Source organism: Tasmannia lanceolata, unplaced genomic scaffold (genome assembly GCF_043159265.1).
Source record: "Tasmannia lanceolata isolate RefF3 unplaced genomic scaffold, GAP_Taslan_0.1 ptg000008l, whole genome shotgun sequence".
Lineage (NCBI taxonomy): Eukaryota > Viridiplantae > Streptophyta > Magnoliopsida > Canellales > Winteraceae > Tasmannia > Tasmannia lanceolata.
This window is the reverse complement of record NW_027518685.1, coordinates 20,443,901-20,467,157: the sequence shown is the minus strand read 5'-3', so window position 1 is coordinate 20,467,157 and position 23,257 is coordinate 20,443,901. Positions and strand designations below refer to the sequence as shown.

Genomic DNA, 23,257 nt, shown 5'->3' with positions numbered 1-23,257 from the left:
CTATATTTCCTTAGGTTGAGTTGCGGTGCCAATATTTATCATTTTGATTTTCCTTTTAAAGGGCATGGTTTGGCGGCGCTCCGCTTGTTCAATCATTTTCATGAAATCTCTGAGAGTGTCATCTTCCTCGTCTGACGAAAGTACATTGTTTATGTTATTGTTAGCAATCTCAGAATTAGACATTGGCAAATACTCGAACAGTGATTTTATTTTTGGAACAGGAATTACATTAGGAGGGCACTCAGGTGGGGCTGAAATATAAAAGGTAATGATTTACAAACACAGGAAGTACTGATGATTACGTCCAAACCAAACTCGGAGATGGATGTGTCGAACAACTAGCGTGCAACTCGGGTCAGGTTGGATTGGGTTGAGGCCAACCCTAACCCAACGCGAGATAGCATTCCCTCAACCCTAACCCAACCCAACCTGAGCCAAGGGTTGAGGATGGTCAACCCTAACCCAACCCACCTCTAAATCTCTCAACCATAACTCAACCCATCTAACCCAAATCGGGTCAGGTTGAGTCGGATTGGGTTCGGGTTCACCTAGGGCCAAACAGAAAAATACAATAACCCAAGGAAAATCAAGAAGAAATTAGAGGACAGAGGTCTGGTTCGGGTCGGGTTTTGATTGCCTAAGCCTTAACCCTAACCCAACTTGAAATTAAATCGAGTTGGCTTTTCCCAACCCTAACCCAACCCAACCCGACCCGAGGAAATGCCAACCCAACCCGAGCTAAAATCGGGTTGAACCCGTCAGGTTCGGGTTGAGCTCGACCCAAGTTGCACCCCTACGAACAATGTGGCCAACCAGTTGAGGAGGCTTCAAGTAGCTTCAGCAATCTAGGTTGAGGGATCCAACGAAACTCTATCTTCGTTCAATGTGGCAATTAGCATGGGCTCAATACCGAAAAAGGTCTCCCATACTATAGCCTCTCGGTATTCTTTCCAGTCTCGAATACCGCTACCACTTGTAGGGGTGCAACTTGGGTCGGGTTTTACCCGACCCGCATCGACCCGACCCGAAAATAGCATGGGTTGGGTTTAGAAATCATAGGTCTTGGGTAGGGTCGGGTTTAAAGTTTAAAAACCCGGCTCAATCTTGGGTAGGGTCGGGTTTAAAGAAAAAAAACCCGAAACCCGACCCGACTTATGTAGGTGTACTATGACATTTTTAATTATCTCTTGAATAACATAGCAAATTATTTTTCAATATATTGATATATCTGTTTTCATTTAGGTGATCATGTTTGTGATGTGGAAATATAGTTTCCTTCTTAAATTGATACACTTGATTACATAAATTTAGAGAATTTTGATGTGAAGATTTGTTTTTTTCCTACAACGACCCGACTCGACCCGAGAACTATCATGTGTAGGGTCGGGTTTGGGAATCGTGAGTTTTCCGGAAAAAAACACAACCCGACCCGACCCGAGATATTTCTCAGGTAGGGTAGGGTTCTTCAAAACCCGATCCGAGTTGCACCCCTAACCACTTGTTCCTCGTAGTTGGACAGATAGATATCAATGAATATCTCAATCCATTTAACTTTATCTCCTGTCAACTGATCAAACCATGGCTCTTAAATGCCACATAAAGCAAAGTCTTCACTAGCCCTGACGAAGTAGCCGCCTTGCATATGGCCTCATAAGAATTGGATCAAAGGGGAACCTCTGTTTCCTGGCAAACTCTCTCAACCATTGATTTTTATGAACCCACTACCCCACCCACTTTCTTAGGAAAGCCTGTTCTTTTCCTTTCCTTTTCAGGATAATCTTTTTCGACGTCCGGTACAACATGCATGAAAGAGAAATCTTTTTCTTAGAAAGATGTTCCTCTTGTTTGGAGGCATGCTGTAATGCTGTAGAAGGAAAAGAAATAGGAGAACAAGTGATTAACCCTTTGATTTGCAAAGAAGTCGGATGCATAAATGTACACAAACAGACTTTTTAACCCTTTTATTTACATTTATTGACCAAATGGATGGCTTCTGCCTTCAGCTGCTGACAAAAACTGAAAGGTTTCTTCTATTCACAAAATAGATGGATAGCTTTTGAAAGGAACTAGGAACACTCAAGATGGGTTTTTTGATAGAACAAAATCAGAAGAATAATGGTTTCTGCTATTTCACAAAATAGATGGATGACGCTTTCCTAATACACATTCTTTGAAATTTGAACTTTCTTGTCACTGCACAATAGTATTTTCTATCTCTTCACATACTTCTTAACTTTGGATTGGAGTCTTCTTCCTTGTAATAAACCTCATCGATTATTGTTTCGATGATTGTTTCAAGCAAAATAAAATTAAAAAACGTGAAGAAACTCATGAAATGTGCCTTTTGGTTTTAGCTTTTATAATGAGCGTGTACATGGACACTGTTTTACTGCGTTAGCGTTCAATGGTAGAGATTTCTATGGTTTGTCTCAGTTGTTGATGTGAATCGATGACAACCAAGAGAAAGAGAAAGGATATAGAGAATCAAGATCATTAAAAATGATCAAGATCGAGAAGAGACCAAGATCAAGATCAAGAAGAGTGATCAAGATAAAAAAAAGAAAAAGAAAAAAGAGTGGTCTAGTTTACTATAGAAATGCAAACAAAAAGCCAAATCACACAGATACTGTGAGAACCAGTTCACTGATATGAATGAATTTCAATGTGAAAGCAATAAAAAAAACTCCCACCCACAGATTCCTCTTCGTCTCTTTCAATCCTTTCCACCCCCAAAGAAAAACCCAACAAACCACCTTTGGACGAGTGCTGAACGTTGAAAAATTCAACAAGGAAGATCCGAGATGAAGAGATCATTTAGGTGGGATACCCACATCAAGAAGAGAGAAAATCAAAGATGGGGAGGAAAACCAAGTTTCAACTTGCAATTTCCAAAGAGGCAAAGGACAGATGGGAAACTTGCGACTAACTTTTTGTATTGTATAACATCTTATTAGAGATGAGGAAGACCTGCGATACTCGAGTTGCCCCCATATTCCTTTCAGCGTGGAACGGAAAGGGGCATCCAGGTTTTGAGACAGAAGGATTTTCTTGGATTTGTGATAACGATCTATTTAAAACGGGAAGATCAATCCATCATGGATTTCCTTTCCTTCTACTACCAAACAACAAAAAGGGGTCGAAACATAGAAAAGAATTTCCTTTCCACCACTTTTCACGCCTTGTAGCTAAGAAAAATTGTAATGAAATGGAAGTAGACTTCATCGGAGTGTTCGGTTGTCAAAAAGTTGTGTGTGACCTTGGGTGTAACTATCAAACTGTGGGGGCATAAGCATGGCTTGAAATTTCGGTTTCGGCACATATTTCGGACTTAGCGGAAACCGAAATTTCGGTCGAAAGACGCTTGAACTGTCGGTTTTTTTGGCAGAAATTTCGGCCGGAATTACCGAAATCTCAGCTGAAATTTTGTAAAGGAATAAAAAATTAATACTTTATGTGAAATTTCACCGAAATTACCGAAATTCAAATTTCGACCGAAATTTTGTACGTTTCGGAGATTTCGGATTTCGGTCGTTTCGGTGTCGGTGTTGACCTCGAAATTTCAAACGATGGGCATAAGTACATAAGTAATCACCAATATCAAACCTCCAAACAAAAAAAAATGGAAAAAATGAAGAAGAAACAAGGTGGAACTGTACCTTCGTTTTACTTCAAAGTCTACATCATTGCATGGGGCTTTTGAGAAGTAACCTTTCACTACATCATGGGCCAGGAAACCTAAAGTTGAACTGTACCTTTACTTGCCAACCAAAAAAACAGAACCCTGGTGTGGAATGGATAAAAAACAAACAACTTCACCTGAGTCTCCCCTTAAGTGTAACAACCAGATGTAGTTTTATTGGATTCTGTTGTCTAAAGACGATCTACACCTTGAGTTTATGACGGCTGTTTTTTCTTGACCACTGGAAACCATAGCACCAGAACCCTCTCATCCCCTTCGATCTTTCTCACATTGCAACTCCCTTTCCTTCCTATAACCCAAATATTATCATCAACCAACTCTGCAAACAAAACAAACTACAGAAAGCCATCTCATCCCTCCAACAAATGGACTCAAAAGCACTTCCCATCTAAGCCAAAATTTTGAAGCTTTGCATCAATACCAGTTCTCCTAACAACCATCGGTGAGACCAACGGTCGCCGTGATCATGCCAATGTGTTTTTCTACCGCTTCCAACCAGTCCTGGATGAAAAGGTCATTTAATAGAGAAGTGCTGGCAACTAACAGGCCATGAGGCCAATAAGAGCACTTATACAGAAACGTCATTCATAGTTTAATAAATTTTCAGTGAAAATATTTCTCAGGAAAAAAAAACACAACTATAACAAGGTTTAAAAAAAATAACTGACAAATGAGTTACCATGCATTAGAAAATTCAATTTTCAGCCAAAAAAAATCAGGAAAATTTTTTAGCAGAGCCAAACACGCCCTTAGAATATCCCTTAATGGTTGAATTTTTGGGACACTGGCCATTCATAGGAAGGCATAATAAATGGTTTGGATCATTGAACAAGTGGCCCTCAGTGGAACTGCCCACCCATAATTTTCCTAGAAAGATATGGAATATCATCTAAAGGAATTCTTTGGATGCCCCTTAAAAAATATTTACATATTTTTACACAAGTGGGCATAATATCCCATTCGCAAATAAGATTTAACTTAAAATATACTTATCTGCAACTAAGGACTGATTTTGTTGAATCCAGAGAGGCCCTAAGACAACTATATCGGCTTATGTAAGGACTTATCTTCTCTGCAACTTTTTAAAAAAAAATTACAATCAACCATCATTTTAAGGTAAACCAGTTTTGGGGTCAAACATAAACGTAATGCAAGTGGGTAGAAGAAGATCATAATCAATGACCACAACCCAAATCACAACAGGTTTCTCATTTGAAAACTTAGTCAATTCAAAAACAGTAACCAATTTACAAATCCCATTATCTGTGTAACATACTCATCAAAATAATAGCAGGGTTCATCATGTCAGGAGTCTTTTTGAGTTGGAGGTTCTACATTTCAGATTATAATTTGGAATAGAATGAAGATAATATACCGGCAAGAATGTGTCGAAAATAATTTACGAAGTGATCGAATCTAATTTACAGTTGGACCAGCTGCATCTTTAGAATAGTTTATCATATTACAGATGCAATTACAAAATACAAAATAAATATATGAATTCCAGCTAATACAAATAGGAAAAAAACCTAAGGGTTCATAGGAATGAACTTTGGGCCTTTCTAGATAGTTTACAAATAACATGCAATCTTAATTAAAACGACCAAAATGCATTTTGAATGTAAATGAAGCCAAACTATTTTGCACATGTAACAGCAGATGATTTGTTTGGATTGCAAATAAATTACTTTTGCATGGAAGTCGTGGGATTTGGACTTCTTTGACTTAGGACATGGGTTTTGGAGTTTAACAAAAGGAAAGATTCAAATTCCTTGGACTGGATGCAAACATTAGAGTATGTCAAAATACAAGTAAGAATTGGCAGAAGTCAACCTAGAGCTATAACCTGGCGGCAACTTGACTTTCTTTTATGAAAGAAGCTATTTATCTTCTTTTCTAAGTTGGCATGAAGAATGAATCAACATCAGTTAATTCAATACACCAAACAGCCTCCTAGATTTATTCTTGTGAAATACTGGTGCTTATTTAGAGGTTCAAGGAATATAAGTTATCCATTTTCACGGTCAACATGCTAACAACGCCAAAAAAAGTAACTCCTTGTAACTGCCCCGAACAGGAAAAATGGGAACTGATTTAGGACAAATTGAAAAAGGTTTTCAGAAGCATCATGGTCATGGTCTTAAGAAGATGTCTGAGGTTGAAGAAAAAGAACAGAAAACAGTCTTAATTAATTTCTATGATTTGGCCGACACTTCGAATTTATTGCCTACACTTCGAATATATTGCCAACTCACGTGTCCTGCCGTATCCGACACAACACGCGTGTCCACACCTGTCAACACTCCTTTGGACACTTTTACTTGTTTCGCTTGAAGTGTTAGACTTAATGTAGGTGTGTGGACATGTTTTTGTACCGTGTCAAGTGTGACATTCTGTTTTTTTATTGAATATTGTGTTTACCTCATTTAGACAACTCGTATCCATGTCGAAACTAGACACACGAATCCATATCCACAAATCATGATTACATATACTTCCTATTTTAGCCGTAACCGTATTCCTAATATTTGGGGTTTGCCGTGTCTGACACTCCGTGTCTGTGTCAACACGCGACACTTGTCTGTGTCCACAAATCATATATTAATTTGCAATCTAGACAATCCGGATTGACAAGCTGGATGATCGATCAAGAGAACAAACCATCAATCGATGGACCATTGCATCGATCGACAGATTTAGCCATCGATCGATGGATAGTGTAGTGTGCAGATAACAAGTAGACAGATGGAGATCGTCGTCGATCGATGGACCAGATCATTGATCACCAATTTCAAGCATTGATCAATGAATGATCCAGAACATTTGCAGCATAGCTCTTTTTTAGCATGTGTTAGTTTTTCTTGCCTTTCTTACATATTTCCTTGGTCGTTTCGGAAACTAATTTCATGGAAAGTACTGCTGAATAGGTTTAGGATAAAGTATTGAAAAACGTATATGCATAAAGCCTAAAGGAGATTAGGGTTTCACGAGCTTTATGTTATGAAATTGTATGTTTTACAATGGAGTTGTCGAACCCTTACACCTTTCTTTTTCTCTCCTTTTATTGTCTAGAGTATGAATCAAATCCTACTTTCAGCCCTATCGATTTCATGCCATTCAAATCGAAATTACCACATTCACTATCTTTCAATTCCATCCCCTTGTGACTGAAATACTTAGCGCTTCTGCAGCCTCATAAATGTTTAAAAAAATAAAATTCCTGCATTGGGAACCGCGCACGTGAGACCTAACTCAACACCTTCCCTTCTCAAACGATATTACCCAGTGTTTCAAAACATGAATGTTGGTCAAAATGTGGCCAAAGCAAATCCTAGTCGCCTCTGTACGACACGGTTAAGTACTCAGTTGACGCTACTGAGTATTCGGTTGACGCGGTCATAATTCAAGAGAACCAAGGGCGTTTTGATTGATTTTGTAAGGAGAAATGCAGACTCAGACAAGAACGCGGCCAAAGTAAAAGGGAGTCAACTCAAGACAATTCACGATGACGCGAGGGAGTTTTGGAACTGTGATTTTCCCTATCAATAGAAGAGAACATTGACATTTCCCCCTCCTTTTTCTTTAATATTTTGGCGATAAACAAGGGGATCAAAGCATTCAAACTCTAATAAGGTGCCCTTTTAGACAAAATAACACATACCTCCTTTTCTATAATCCTAATTTCATTCAAGTCCCTCAACTAATCAATAGCTGTGTCAAATCAACATCAGCTTGGATCGTATCATTGTCTCACCATTTTTTGTTAACCTTAAATTCTCTCATGAAATCTCTCTATCTTATTCCTAGGGTATATATATATAAGCTCCCCGACCCCATGACTTGAAGCTTTTCTATAATATTTCATTTGTCACTATATTACATATAGAATGGCATTATGTCCATCCATGACAACGGTGATGAGTCGGTGAAGAGAGACTATTTTATATGATCGAGCTTCACATGAAGAGACCATGAAGAGGAAGGTGTTACCATAGGCCCAACCAAAGGAATGTCCCAACATATAAAGTATGAATACTAATGTTGAAATTCTTGAGTTTTACGAAAAAATGCATCCCAATGAGTTCATCGACTTGGTGAACATTTAGGACCAGGTTTTTTTATCATAAAGATATAGCCGAAGGCCGTAGAGTGAAGTTAGTTGACATGAAATTGAAGGGCTATGCTTCATCTTGGCGGAAACAATTTAAGATTGTGCGAGAACAGAAAGGATACCCAATGATAACTAATTGGGAGAAAAAGAAGTTAAAATTAAGAGAGAAATATCTAGCAGCCATTTATCATCAAACCTTCGTTTATATGCTTCAAAATTTACATCAAGGATACCACTGTGAATGAATCCACTTAGAAGTTGTATCAGTACATCATACATAATGATTTTAAGCGATGTCAGTTGGTATCTCGCTACATTGGTGGATTATGATATTCCATACAAGATTTGCTAGAAATACAAGTCGTTCAACCATTGAGGATTGTTACAGAGGCATATCAAAGAGCTTTAGTTATAGAAAAAACTCAACAAAGAACATTAGAGATCCAACAAGGTCCTTTGATAAAGGAGAAACTTCTAACAGCAACACTACAGAAGAAAATGATCCACGTAGAAGAACCCAACTAGAGCCGGGACTAGAGCAGGGTAGATTCCTTTCACCCTCTTCATGAATTTTTTCTAAAGGATTCATTTAGCCGACCCCAACTAGTTTGGGACAATGGCTTTGTTGAGTTGAGTTGAGTTGAGCTCCAAAGAAGGGAAGTTTACCTATGAGCCACCTTAACATATTCTTCGAGAGATTGGCTAAACTGCCAATTAGTTTGTTGATTTAATTGGCACTTTGTCGTCTATTAGAGTGAAGATAATAGCTTCTGACATCTCAAGAAAAAGAAGCGTCTAATCTCCCCTAAGGTTTTAAAATTTGGTTTCGGTCATCAGCGAAACTGAAACATTTCGGTTTTAGTACGAAATTTCGGCCGAAATTTTGTAAAATCACAGAAAGATTTCAGCACAAAATTACGTCCAAAATGGTTTTTCTTTTAATTTTTTTGTCCTTTATAAGAAATATATTAAAGGAATCATGTGGTTCTTCTCCTTTATGTAACTAGAGTTGATTTTTGTCAGGGTTTCTGTCGAAATGTCTTTGTTTTTTATCTGAAAAGTTGCATGTTTTGCATATTTCGATCAAAATATTAATGAAATCTTGAAATTTTGGTCGAAAATCCAAAATTTCAGGTAAAATCTTGTATTTTTTCGTTTCGTTTCATTTCGTTAGCAATCGAAATCAAAATGTTTCAGCTGAAATTTAAAACCAAGATCTTCCCTTCATTTCAGTGGGGTAAGGATGCTCTAGATTCTTCTTTGGAAAAAGAAGCCTCCAAAATCGCCTTCTTCTCCTTAGTGAGAATATCAAACTCAATACCCTCCACAGATGTAAGCATTTTAAAAAAAAAAGATTTCAATGGCCTCTCCAGATCATTTTGAACATATAGTAGCACCATTGATCGAAAGCATTTCAAGGAGCTTTTCTTACCTCAAAAAGATGTGAAATGATGGATGAAAGTTGTACTTCCATCACTATCTGCCAACTTAATCGCCCTCAATCTCTTCCTAAAATATCTCTTCTTGCAACATGACCTTTAGCGACTTGCGTCTAAGTCTAACCTTGTCAAAATAATCCACAAAAGATAGAAAAGAGGGAAAAGCCCTATTGAGAATCACAAATAGACGATACCACGGGGATTAAACTATTCTAGCTTCTAGCCCCTAGGCTATCGAACACGATCTATACCAACCCTTAGATCATTCTTCTATCCTGAGCTTCAAAGAGAGAAAAATAATTGGAAAAATCATTTTTATTTTTCTTCGGAAAAGATGAAACTCATTGTAGGAAGAAAAAGAATATAGTAATTTGCTCCAAAGGCAAACCAGCCAAAAAAACAACAGAGCAGGCATCTTGTCCTCATACACTAAATCCCTACAACAAAAAACACAATTTGCGCAAAGTGACAAAATCAATTGCAGCGGATTTTACAAGGGAGAAAGTTCTCTCACCATCTGAAAAGCAGCACGAAAAGCATGTACTTCAAAATTTTGAAGAGCAGCATCTTCGGTGAGACTTCTCCATCGCTCTGCACTCTGATAAATGTAAACAAGGTCAGTGAAACTTTCTTTTGGTAGTGAACAGTCATAAATATGCATACAATTTCTAAATGTGCCTAACAGCTTGTGAGGTGGAAGTCAGCAAAAATATTCAACAAATTCCAATGCAAGGGCATATTTTAATTGTTTGGAAATATTCAACAAATTCCAAATCAAGTGCATATTTTAAGGGTGATGATATCCTCCTCCTCCCCCTCTCCCCCCCCCCCCCCCCCCCCCCGCGCGCGCAGTACACATTCGCCCCCCTTTTAATGTGATTTGACGTCAAAATGCAGTAAAGTTGCCCAGTGTTCACGTTATAAGGGGGGCTCATGCGTACTGCATAGGGGGTGAATCTTCTGCATATGTTAGAGATAACTAAAGAAAGTAGAAGCATAGATTATACTGCCCTATGCATCAATCCCCTACAACATCAGAGACGAAGTCTTCAACAGTTGGAAGAGTTTGGCTATAATTGTTTTTTTTTTTAACAAATGAGTTGTTATAAAGAGACGGACGGCAAAGCGAGTCGTAGAAATACATGAAAAAGCAAGCAGATAAAAGGAAAAGGAAACAAGGAAAAGATCAAGATGTGCATCCCATGGCAAAACATTAGTCTAGAGCATAACACACTGCAATTTGGTAGCCTATTAGCTAAATAGTTTTCTTCTCAATGGATATGGGAGAAAGACCGCCCAATATTCTTTAATAATAAAAAATCCATCTAAATAAGAATCTATATCTCCAAGGAGGGTTTCCTTATACGCCAGTGGATTGTGTTGATGGAATCACCCTTCACCCACAGCTTAACAGCTCTTCAATGAGAAGCAAGCCTGATTCCGTTCCACGCAGCACAAACCTCAACCTTTGCCGCATCACAATCACCACAACGACATGCAAACAAAATAAATTTCTGAGAATTACAATCGGAGAAGACATCTCTCTCTCTCTATCTCTCTCTCTATCTCTCTCTCTCTCTCTCTCTCTCTCTCTCTCTCTCTCTCTCTCTCTCTCTCTCTCTCCTTTGAACTGTAGAACTACCCAAATTAAGGGGCATACTATTGCCATCAAAATTTAACTTAATCCAACTTTTAGACTTAGAAGCATACTATTACCATTTTGACTTAGAAGCATGCTCAGAAACTTCAGCAATAATCCATTTAATTACCTTAATGATTGGGTTAGATTTATTATTAAAGATATGGTCATTCCGATCCTTCCACAATATCCAAATTGTAGAAGGGACAAGAATTCTCCATAAGCAATCAAGTCTCTTATTGTCCGCTGGCTTATGCCTCCAATCTCAAAGGGATTTGATCTAAGAAAATGATGAAGTGTCATGAGACACATTGAGCAGACCAAAGTAGCTCCAGATCCAAGTTGCCCTATAGCAGTGAATAAACAAATGATCTTCTCCAGAGGAAACGACAATGCATACAATCCCAAGATTCACAAATATGTCTCTTTACCAGTTGATCCCTAATAAGGATTTTACCATGAAGAAAACCAAAGGAAAGTTGTGGCTCTAGGGGACACGAGATCTCCATACAATGGGAATTCGCAGAACATGCGTAGGACTGTTGGCCTTTACATAAAAGGACTTAACGGAGAAGATCTCACTTTTCCCAACGGTAGTGACCAACTCATCATCATGGTCCATAAGAAAGAAACACTGCCGACACATCAACTTTGAAAGATGAGCAGACTCATTAGTAACTCAGAGGGAAATGCCTTCTAGCAGACACGAGGTAATAATCTTATGATCCCTAACTCTTCGACATGGTCTACAATTGAGGCCCCAGGGTTGAGGGCATGAGCAAAAAGATTAGGAAAATAATTGGCTAGAAGTACCATCTTAAATCCCATTTACTGTTAAGAATTACATGCACATGATCTGAGATGAAACATTGGAGGATTCGATGGAATGAATTCAGAAATATCTCTTCCCAATTCCAACGAGAGGACATGGTTGAGCCTATACAAAACAGGGTTAGCTTGGCTATTGGACCATGTGAGTTTCCTACCTGGAAGAGGAAGGTCAACCAAATCCACCACTGGCGGTCCGGATGATGGTCAATCATCCGATATTCTATTCCTCCAATACGGAGAATAATCCGTCGAAGAATCTAAGTAGTAAGCCCACCTCAAGATGAGTGCTCTCCTATTCCGACTTACCCAGAGCCTTCGGTAGCACAGCCGAGACAGGGACGGGTTCTCTGCTCCTGCGGGGATGGAGCGACAAAAGTTTTGAGAATCCAAGATAAGGTCAAGGTGAGACAAGTCGTTTATCATTACGATAGGTGTCAAGTGGAAGTGTGGTGATGTATGCAGCTGAGGCATCCTATCTAGCCTCCTCCATCCCTCGGACCAACAAGGGGTAGTACAGGAATATTCACCTGTTGTCCATCAACTACGTCTTTCGGCCTGATCTTAGGCCCTAACTCACCCTCCGTGGACAAACCTTGCGGAGGAACCCTTAGGTTTTTGGGGCATTGGATTATGAAATCACCCCTTCCATTCTGGGGTTACGGAGGGATCGTACCATTCGAGCCTTTTTTTTTTATGCTTTTCCCGGAGGTCTAGAGAAAGCAGCAATCCATAGGATTTCCCTAATCCTCCCTTCCCGAAAGGAAGAACATGAAATTCTTTTTCCTTTCTGCAGAGACCAGGAGATTGGATCTAGCCATAAGAAGAATCAGATCGAATCAGAAATCATATCGTAATAATTTTTCAGATTTATATATATATATATATATATGAGAAAATATTTTTTTAATGGCAAAAATGAGAAACTATATTATAAGGGATTAGATACCGTCCATCGCGAAAGGCATTTCGGATGGTCTGTTGCCTCTATGGCTGCTCTAAGATGCAACAAACCATCCGCGAAATGCCTTTTGCGATGGATGCTAGCAAATAGCGAAATGCCTTTTGCGATGGATGCTAGCAAATCTCATATTAAAATATATAAAAAGGTCAAAAACAAGAATAAAATGAGTAATTATCTATTTTTCATTTAAAACTATTAAATTAAATTAAATATAAAATAAGGAGGAGAAGGGGTTTATAGGTTATAAATTGGTAACAAGTAGGAAAGACGAGGATGAGGAGAATGAAAGAAGAGGAGAAAAAGAAGGAATGATGAGAAGACAAGAGTTAGGGTTTTCTTTACTTGTTTTATAGGTTATAAGTTGGGGCGAGAGGTTTATATACGATTTATTTCTAATCGCAAAGGGTTCACCATAGAAAAACAAGTAAAAAAAAAGAACCACGCGATTTTTACAAAAAACGATTCTTCATTCCGATTTGAATCGTTTACCTACGATGCGATTTGAATCGTGTGTTTTTAACAACATTGATCACAACCACAATACCAGGACCAAAAGAAAAAGACGATGTAAGAACAGATAGTTCAGTCAATAGAACTTCTATCTCCAGTTTACCAAAAGGAGCATGTTGAAATAATTAGACACAAAAAAGTACTACTAGTATAATTGCAACGGAATGGCAGATACATACATAACCAGATTCCCTCCATGGACCAACCTCCGCTACTATTCCTAGTCACCTTTCTGTTAATTCTGGTTACTGTTTCAAACTTTCAATTAAAGAGCACATTCAGCATGGTTACATTCTGATTGCCATCTCAGAGTAAGTTGAAAACTTACAGTTAATGAATAATAAAAATGTTTTATTTATTATGCAATGTCAGCAACAACTAAATAAATAACAAAAGAATAATCTTAACCCACTAAAGGGAGGCCCAGTGCAAGAGGCTCCCACCAATGCAGGGTCTGGGGAGGGTTAGATGTACGCAACTTTACCCCTGCTTTGCAGAGAGGCCGATATTATTCAAAAAAAAAAAAAAAAATCTTAACCCAAATGCGTACCAGATAAACAAGATCACGTGCATTTTTGCCGAGTAACAAGCCAGTCAATTTAGTGCTAGCACTCATTGGAAACCCGCATAGGAAGCTGGTATTCCCAAAGCATTATTCAGATAGAAAGTTGTAACAGCACCCAATGCTGACCAGTGCTTTAACTTCTTTGCAATCCAAAAAAGTCCTGGCCCAATAGGATGATCCAAGATGTGAGGTAGAAGATTGATATCAATAAAGTGAAAAAAAAAATATTAGGCTGAAAACTATACTGCATGATACCATCATTTTGAAAAGGGAAAGAAATGATCATTGGAAATAAGCCCCTCAATAAATTAAAACAACACTAAGGCAACAATTTTTGGCAGCCATGCAAAAATTTCATGGAATATGTGTGGGTCAGTTGTGAGAGGTGGGCACAGAGGGAGAGACTTGAGATGATGGGAGTGAGAGGAGCATGAAAAGGCCCAGGAAAACAGCGGGGGGGGGAAACAATTTGAAGTAGTGTATTATTTTTCACTGTTTCGAAGGGGTTTCTCATGCTCTCCCCCCTGAGACACATCAATTCTCTCCACAGTTTCCAAACTCCCTCGCGTCATCTTGGACTCCCCCAAGTCGACTATCTCTTACCTTGGCTATGTTATAATCTGAGTCCACATTTTTCCCTATAGAGTCAATCAAAACTCCTTTGACTCTCCCTAGTGATGACCGTGTCAACTGAGTACTCAGCCACGCCAACTGACTACTCGATCGAGTCGTGCCGAGTCGACTAGGATTTGTTTTGGCCGCTTTTTGAAACAGTGACTCTCTCCCCTTCTCCTTATCAGCTCATCTTTTATAGTTGGGCCCACAAATGTTCCATGGAATAAATTTTCATGGTTTCCAAACATGCCCTAAGGTATGGAACTAGAAAATTATTGAAAATTTTCAGGATTGACCTAATCATGGTCACTGAAAGATCCCCACAAGCATGAAGCCTGGCAAGAACCAACAAAGACTCATTTCTCAGCTGAATATGCGAAGAAGGTTGATTTCCCCTATTCACATCTGAACCTTCGAAATTGGGTGCTTCAAAAAAAAATTTCCATCAAAGCTTTCAGTGTGTCACTAGACAGAACATGACAGGTGACTGCCCGTGGCACATTCAAATGTTTGTTTCCTGTTCTGACAATTGAATTTGATGGAAATCATTAGAAACAGAAAGCATGGAAGAAAGTGCCGGATTTCAGGAATAAGCTCCTTGAATAGATGGCTTGCCATGTTGAGATATACGCATTTGAGCTGCAAAATGTCTCTTAATTCGCTCAGCACGTGCACTTGTGACAGTTCCATGGTGCGAAGACGCATCAATAGCTATTACAGAAAGCTGGTATTCAAAGGATAGTATTTGAGCAAGATAACCCTAATAACATCATTAAGAAAACCAGATTTTGTGAAGATTTAATATGCTGTAAGCATGAATTCAATTTAGGTATAGGACCCTACCGAAACCGATTTTTTTTTTTTAATTTTGGTCATTTCGGCTGAAATGACCCAGTTTCTTCTTTCTTTCTTTTTTCTTGAATGGTAAAGTTTCATTAATAGGACCGAGATGGTCAAAAAAAAAAAAAAAGGAAATGAAAATAAAACATTTCCTCTGAAATTTATGCTGAAATGACCCAGTTTCGCCCGAAATTTATGCCGAAACTGAAATTATGAACTATCGGTACCAACCGAAATCTGAAATTTTTGGACCAAAATTTCGGATTTTGGTCGAAATTTAAAACCATGATTGTGAGCAGAGAAATATCAAGGTTCATGACGGGATACAAAGACTTGCAACAGAAACTGCATGAAAATTTTCAAGTGAAATGATGATGCAAGCCTCTCCTAGGCTTCTTGGACTAAGGATCGGGAGAGTGACAGACACACACTCAAATGCTCAAGAATTCGGATTCAAGAAAAACAGATTTGCGCAAGTTCGGTAAAATGAGCGTATCTCCCTCGATATAGGTCGGAATGACTTGATTCAAAAGCCAAAATTTTAAGGACTCAAAGATCTACAACTTTACTGACAAAGGTTTGCTCAGAAAAATACTGGAAAGGGCTTGAAATGGTGATGGAAGTGGATGAATGCGAATGGACAGGTTTCTGAAAATAGAGCGGGGCAAAATAGAAAAAGATAACTTCAATGGCTACTCTTCTAGGTTGCCAAGGAAGATAGGTAACATCAATTCTTCTAGATTGATGGTTTCAACTCTTCAAGGATGCAAACAATAGGGGAAAGCTCCTACTCTTCAAGGAAGGAGTGAAACTCTTCTAGGTTTCAAGGAAGAACTCTTCAAGCTTCAAGGGAAAATGCACTAAGCAAATTTTCATTCAAATATTCAACTAACCCCATTACATATGTTTGATACTCTTTAAATAGATAAATACATGAGAAAATTCGTTCAAACTAGTCCACTAACTAGTTTAGGGACTCACATACATCATTAATAGTTTTAGGAACTCTAAACACATTAACTAGTCAAAGCTAGCAAACACAGTCTACCAAAATAGCCATAACTCTTCAACCATTGAGCCAAATTAGGACCATGAATATCTGTTGGAAAGATAATTCAAAGACCTACAACTTCCTAGTTAAGCATTTGCTCTGATTCGTCCATCTAGAGGTCCAAAAACGGACTCCAAAAAGTGGTCAGACTCATTAATGCGGGACTCCAGCTCGATCATCGTGTCTATGGTGGTCTTTATGCTAAAGGGATTCAAGTTGGACATGGGCCTTGTGTTGGACTTGGATGCGGACTGACCTTCTCACTTGCTTAGGATGGTTCATCTGGGCTTCAAACTTGTCAACCTCATGGGTTTGGGCTGCATCAAATGAACAGTATCATGGGCGGAGAATAGGCAAATGGATTTTCAAATGTAGAAATCTCACGCGAACAGGGAGAACAAATGATACCAAAATGATGCAAGCCTCTCCTAGGCTTCTTAGACTAAGGATCGGGAGAGTGACAGACACACACTCAAATGCTCAAGAATTCGGATTCAAGAAAAATAGATTTGCGCAAGTTCGGTAAAATGAGCGTATCTCCCTCGATATAGGTCGGAATGACTTGATTCAAAAGCCAAAATTTTAAGGACTCAAAGATCTACAACTTTGCTGACAAAAGTTTGCTCAGAAAAATACTAGAAAAGGCTTGAAATGGTGATGGAAGTGGATGAATGCGAATGGACAGGTTTCTGAAAATAGAGCGGGGCAAAATAGAAAAAAATAACTTCAATGGCTACTCTTCTAGGTTGCCAAGGAAGATAGGTAACATCAATTCTTCTAGATTGATGGTTGCAACTCTTCAAGGATGCAAACAATAGGGGAAGGCTCCTACTCTTCAAGGAAGGAGTGAAACTCTTCTAGGTTTCAAGGAAGAACTCTTCAAGGTTCAAGGGAAAATACACTAAGCAAATTTTCATTCAAATATTCAACTGACCCAATTACATATGTTTGATACTCTTTAAATAGATAAATACATGAGAAAATTCGTTCAAACTAGCCCACTAACTAGTTTAGGGACTCACATACATCATTAATAGTTTTAGGAACTCTAAACACACTCAAATGCTCAAGAATTCGGATTCAAGAAAAACAGATTTGCGCAAGTTCGGTAGAATGAGCGTATCTCCCTCGATATAGGTCGGAATGACTTGATTCAAAAGCCAACATTTTAAGGACTCAAAGATCTACAACTTTGCTGACAAAAGTTTGCTCAGAAAATACTGGAAAGGGCTTGAAATTGTGATGGAAGTGGATGAATGCGAATGGACAGGTTTCTGAAAATAGAGCGGGGCAAAATAGAAAAAGATAACTTCAATGGCTACTCTTCTAGGTTGCCAAGGAAGATAGGTAACATCAATTCTTCTAGATTGATGGTTGCAACTCTTCAAGGATGCAAACAATAGGGGAAAGCTCCTACTCTTCAAGGAAGGAGTGAAACTCTTCTAGGTTTCAAGGAAGAACTCTTCAAGGTTCAAGGAAAAATGCACTAAGCAAATTTTCATTCAAATATTCAACTAACCCCATTACATATGTTTGATACTCTTTAAATAGATAAATACATGAGAAAATTCGTTCAAACTAGTCCACTAACTAGTTTAGGGACTCACATACATCATTAATAGTTTTAGGAACTCTAAACACATTAACTAGTCAAAGCTAGCAAACACAGTCTACCAAAATAGCCATAAATCTTCAACCATTGAGCCAAATTAGGACCATGAATATCTGTTGGAAAGATAATTCAAAGACCTACAACTTCCTAGTTAAGCATTTGCTCTGATTCGTCCATCTAGAGGTCCAAAAACGGACTCCAAAAAGTGGTCAGACTCATTAATGCGGGACTCCAGCTCGATCAGCGCGTCCATGGTGGTCTTTATGCTAAATGGATTCAAGTTGGACATGGGCCTTGTGTTGGACTTGGATGCGGGCTGACCTTCTCACTTGCTTAGGATGGTTCATCTGGGCTTCAAACTTGTCAACCTCATGGGTTTGGGCTGCATCAAATGAACAGTATCATGGGTGGAGAATAGGCAAATGGATTTTCAAATGTAGAAATCTCACGCGAACAGGGAGAACAAATGATGCCATACCTGACCAGCGCCAACATCAATTATTGTCTGGGCACCAACACCATTTGCAACAGCACTGACAACTGCAGACATGATTTCTACCTGTTCCACTAAAATGTATTACATTGAATAACATGTCTATTTCTACATGTTCCACTAAATAGTACTACATTGAATAATTTATGTCTAACATCTTAACCCGATTTAATTGTGAATAAACAAAATATTGAAGTGAATATGCTAGCAAAATACCTCAAAAGTATGGCTTCTAGTTCTCCATTAAAAAAGTAATTACAAGAGTACACCAACATAAATTAAAATAAATGAAACAAAATATTGGCCATTAAGAAAAACCAAATACGTACTTCATGTTTTTTCTTCAGGTTCATGCCTTGGGCAAGAACACTACCAAGTGATGCTACATGCAAATCCGGTAGCATCTGCAAGAAACTAAAGTCAGCCAATGTAGGGTTACCAAATTTTTCCAAAGCAACAGATCGATAATGCAGCAGAACTAAACCACATGACAATTGCATGGTATCTATCTGCATACATAAATACATGCATGAATGCAATTGTATCTATCTACATACATAAATGCATGCATGCATGCATATGCATACACACATATGTACACACAAGAACACTACCAACTGAAGTTGCATGAAAGGCTGTTAACATTTGCAAGAAATTGAAGTGCAGCCAATATAGAGGAGTTAGCAAATTTTTCCAACCCAACAAATAATGCAGCAAAAACCATCCATGACAATTGTTGGTGCAATCCTAGAGTTCGTAGACAAATTGTATGGGAACTTTAGGAGCATAAAATAGGTTCTAATACGACAAAACAGCATCATGCATTCTCATAACAAAATAAACAGTAGGTAATAATTGAATGACAGCTACATTTTCACAAATATTAAAATCTTTAGAATTATATAATCAATAGAAATCAAATCAACCAAGTGGGTTCCAAACAATAAGTTATAAATCAGGGAAGTCAGTTCACTAAGCAATCAAATCAAATCTCTAGTCAGGTTTGTCAAACAAAACATACTTATAAAAGTCTACCCAACCATGCCCAATATGATGTCCAACAAGGTAAGGGGATAATGGTGATGATATGAAAATGTTACAGTGTTTAGGTAACATGGGTAGGCTGGTTAGGACAAACAAAGGGCGTGATGCTAAGGAGGAAATGTTCAGACGGAAAATATGGGTAAGCTGTAATGAATAAAAGTGTCGGTGATCAGTACTTGGTGGAGTCTTGGGCCTCTCAGGCCTCGGTCGTCCAACTATTGGTGGCCTCCAAGAGAAGAGAGAGATACCTAGATTGGCAAGAAGTTGTTGATCTCAAAGAGAGAAAGCGAGGCAAAATAGAGAATAAAAGTGAAGGGTGGCGGCAACACTAGAAAAACGACAACAAGAGGTAAATATGTGGACAGGAAATTAGCTTACGCCACCGTAGACGTCACAACCCCAGTACTTCCCGATTTTCCTACCTTTGTGCATCCTCCGTAAAGCCTAGACAACCCTTCTTCATCAAGGTAAGACGGAACATTTTAACTACCTTTTTCCTTCCCTTTATTAAAATTCCTTTCCCAAAAACACATTGATAAAGACGCCACCCTAATTCAATTTGCCATGTTTCGTCCTCTTCCCTAGTTTTTCTAACTTATCTTTCCTGTCTCTTAACCACATGGATTTACAATTCGTCCCGCCTTTCTCTGGATATGATGATTGTGAGTCTGGATGTCTCTAATGGATTGATGCCATTGAAGATTGTCGAGAGAAATACGGCATGAGGGACAAAGAGACGCTTAAGTGCGTTAGATCGACCATAGCTCTTCATGCCAAAAAATTTCTTGATAGAGATAGAACGAGAACGATACATATCGGGACAATCACCCTTCAGTTGTTGGTGTGAAATACGTGATCCATTTATAAAAAGAACTCGCCACAATTACTTATCGAGAGAGCTTAAAGATCCAGACTAGGATCATACAAGGGAAAGCCCAAAAAGCCAAAGACCGTTCCAAGTGGAAAGTCGCGTGTCTTACTATCCAAAAGATATGGCAAATGTACCAGGCTAGAAGAGCATACAAGAGATACGTCAGTTCAGTCATTTTGATTCAGAGCTTATTTCGTCGAAAGATTGCCCGAAAAGATTACGTACGCATCAAGTGTGCTACCAATGCCATTCAGCATGCCTGGAGAGCCCGTATCACTCGACAAAGCTCGTGTGAGTCCGAATCGCATGACTCGGAGAGTAGCGATCGTGAGTCGGATCTTCTGCAAGATTATCCAGATTTGATTATACAGGATTTCTTTTGCATGCCAATCCTAGATGATCTTCGACTACAACAATGATATAAAGTTTTCAAGCCCAAAATCAATCAAAAGTCTTCAATATGTCGTCGCATTCCGTTCAGAACGTACTATCAAGACGAATGCTTATATGATGTTATTAACATAGATATTGATAATACGTTCTGCACTAAGTTATTGGTATATGACATCGACTTACTTCAGGAAGGAATAACCAAAGCTAAACTCGAGGATGAGTTTTCTTTAAGTGGGGAGGATCTGTTAAGTGGGGAGGTTTGATGTAGGACACGTTTGTTAATTTTCTTTTCTTTTGCATAGTTAGAGATAAGTTAGAAGTTCTAGAGATAGAGTTAGGTAGAGTTTGGGGTTATCCTAATCTTAGAGAAAAACTCCATAAATATGTGATTGAATAGTCTGCAGAGAGGAGATCTTGGAATGGAATAAAAATTCAGTTCTTATCTCTTCTTCTTTGTGGATTCAAAGATTTCCTCTTTCGGATTTAAGAATTTTATCAAAGAAGACGGTATTCTTCTTCTACCAGGTTGACGACGGTGTTCTTCGCCTATTTCGAACACTTGCGCCTACGCCAACAAAGATCATGAAGAATGGAGGGAAATTCAAATTTGGGCTTGAAAACCAAAAAAGTTTAAAGGTGTGCATGTGACTCATAGGAATACAAAGGAAGGATAAAGACAAAATGGGTACATATATATTATAATTTTTGTTAGAGAATAAAATCAGATCCATCATAGAATAAGATCATATCTTCCAAGATTTGATTGTTGGATGGATTGGGATAAGATTAAGCAAGTTCCTTTAGATTAGGCAACTAGGTTTAGATTGTGATTATCTTTTTGCCATGTTTATCTCTTAAGTGCTTTATAAAAGCACTCACCTCGTTTAATGAAATCATCCAAGTTTAGTGGCATCTCTAGAATTTATCATGGTATCAAAGCCATCGGTCCATTAACCTAGGGCTGAGGGCTGCCCACAAGTGTAATGCCATTCTCCGGCGGACGGCCGATCTAGCCGTCCGCCAGTCCATCACTGCTGCAAATACAATCCCTTTCTCTTTCAGAAATTACATGTCCACCTTACCAACTTTTCGTCATATCCCATTTTATTTTTATTGGGTTTGAATCTTAATCTTTCACAATCTCCATTGAATCTTTCTAGACCGAGAACTTCCATTCTTAGAGCTTCTGTTAATTTGATTTGGTTCCTGTTTTCACCAAGATAGAGTAAAAACAAAAACAAAAAAAGTCAGGGTCTCTTTGGAGGTGTGTGGATCGTGGCTTCATGCTTGGCCTTACCTCTTCTCCATCAGTTACAGTAGATACCCATTTTCGCACTTGTCTCAAGTGCCGTCTGCTTGAATCCAATTCCCATGATCGGTCTCATTAACATGCCCAGGAAGCAAGCATGCTACGAATATGTGATTGCCGTCATCATCTACACCACCAATCCCTCTACCAAGTCCCCATATGAAACCATAGGATTTCATATCTCTCGGTCATGCCTGGAAATAGTTTGCAATAATGGTAAGTGAGGTGCCACCTTAAAAGCCATTTAATGCCATTAAGAAGAGACAGGCACGTGGTTTTCTCTCGGGTAAGCCACAAGCCCAACTCCTGTCTTGCAAATCCCATTTTCAAAACATCTGCTCCACATTTGTTAAAGGCACCCTTATTCCCCTCTTCCAGCTAAGGCAAAAAAAAAAAAACACCCCCTCATCGTGATCCTACATCCACTGTTTTGTCCTTTGCAATAAACTCACTTCACTTTGATAACAGCACCCCTTTGCTTTACCCCATATTCATTCCAATATTTGCTATTTACACTCTCTTTTATGTACTGTCCATTTTTTTAATGGTTTTGTAATATTGCCGATATTTAACTGCCATCAAAATCTTAGGTCGCTAGTTGTCATCTCTCTTCGTCTTTCTTATTTTCTCTCTCTATCTTTCAATTTCTATTTGTTCTGTCTTATTTCAGTTGAGGTACCTTCTTGGTGCGTGTCTGAAATATTGACTCTTTTTCAGTTGAGGTGCTTCATTTCTTTTGAAGTGCGTGCCTGAAAGAGAGTTTTCAAATTCCATGATGATTGACCCATTATGTCTAATTCCATGAGAATCTGCCCATGTCTTGCACATTGAGGCTTTCTGTTGCCCATTCTCGCATTGGTCCATAGTGACCCATTCTTTTAAGGATTGGTATTAAAAAACCAGCCTATGATGACTCGCCCATTGAGGCTTGAGTTCTATTTAACCTATTTAGGCAATCATTCATTGAGGTTCGTAAGCCCACTTCGTGGCTCATCTTCCAAGTGACACATGCTTCGGCAAAGGGCATGAATCATCATCTTCAAGAACATTGGCAGTATACAAACATCTTCAGCGGACATCAAGCAATGTGCATCAAATTGGAGAATATATTGGGGAATTTTTTTGGGAACTTTTCATTGTAATCAAACGCATGTAGATTTTTTCAATCCACATACGTTTGAGGGGGCATGTTAGAGAATAAAATCAGATCCATCATAGAATAAGATCATATCTTCCAAGATTTGATTGTTGGATGGATTGGGATAAGATTAAG

At 38.6% G+C, this 23,257-nt stretch overlaps 1 pseudogene; it reads right to left on the bottom strand.

Moving 5' to 3' along the window:
• Nucleotides 1-21,983, bottom strand: LOC143882799 (uncharacterized; annotated as a pseudogene).
• Nucleotides 21,984-23,257: the final 1,274 nt, after the last annotated feature.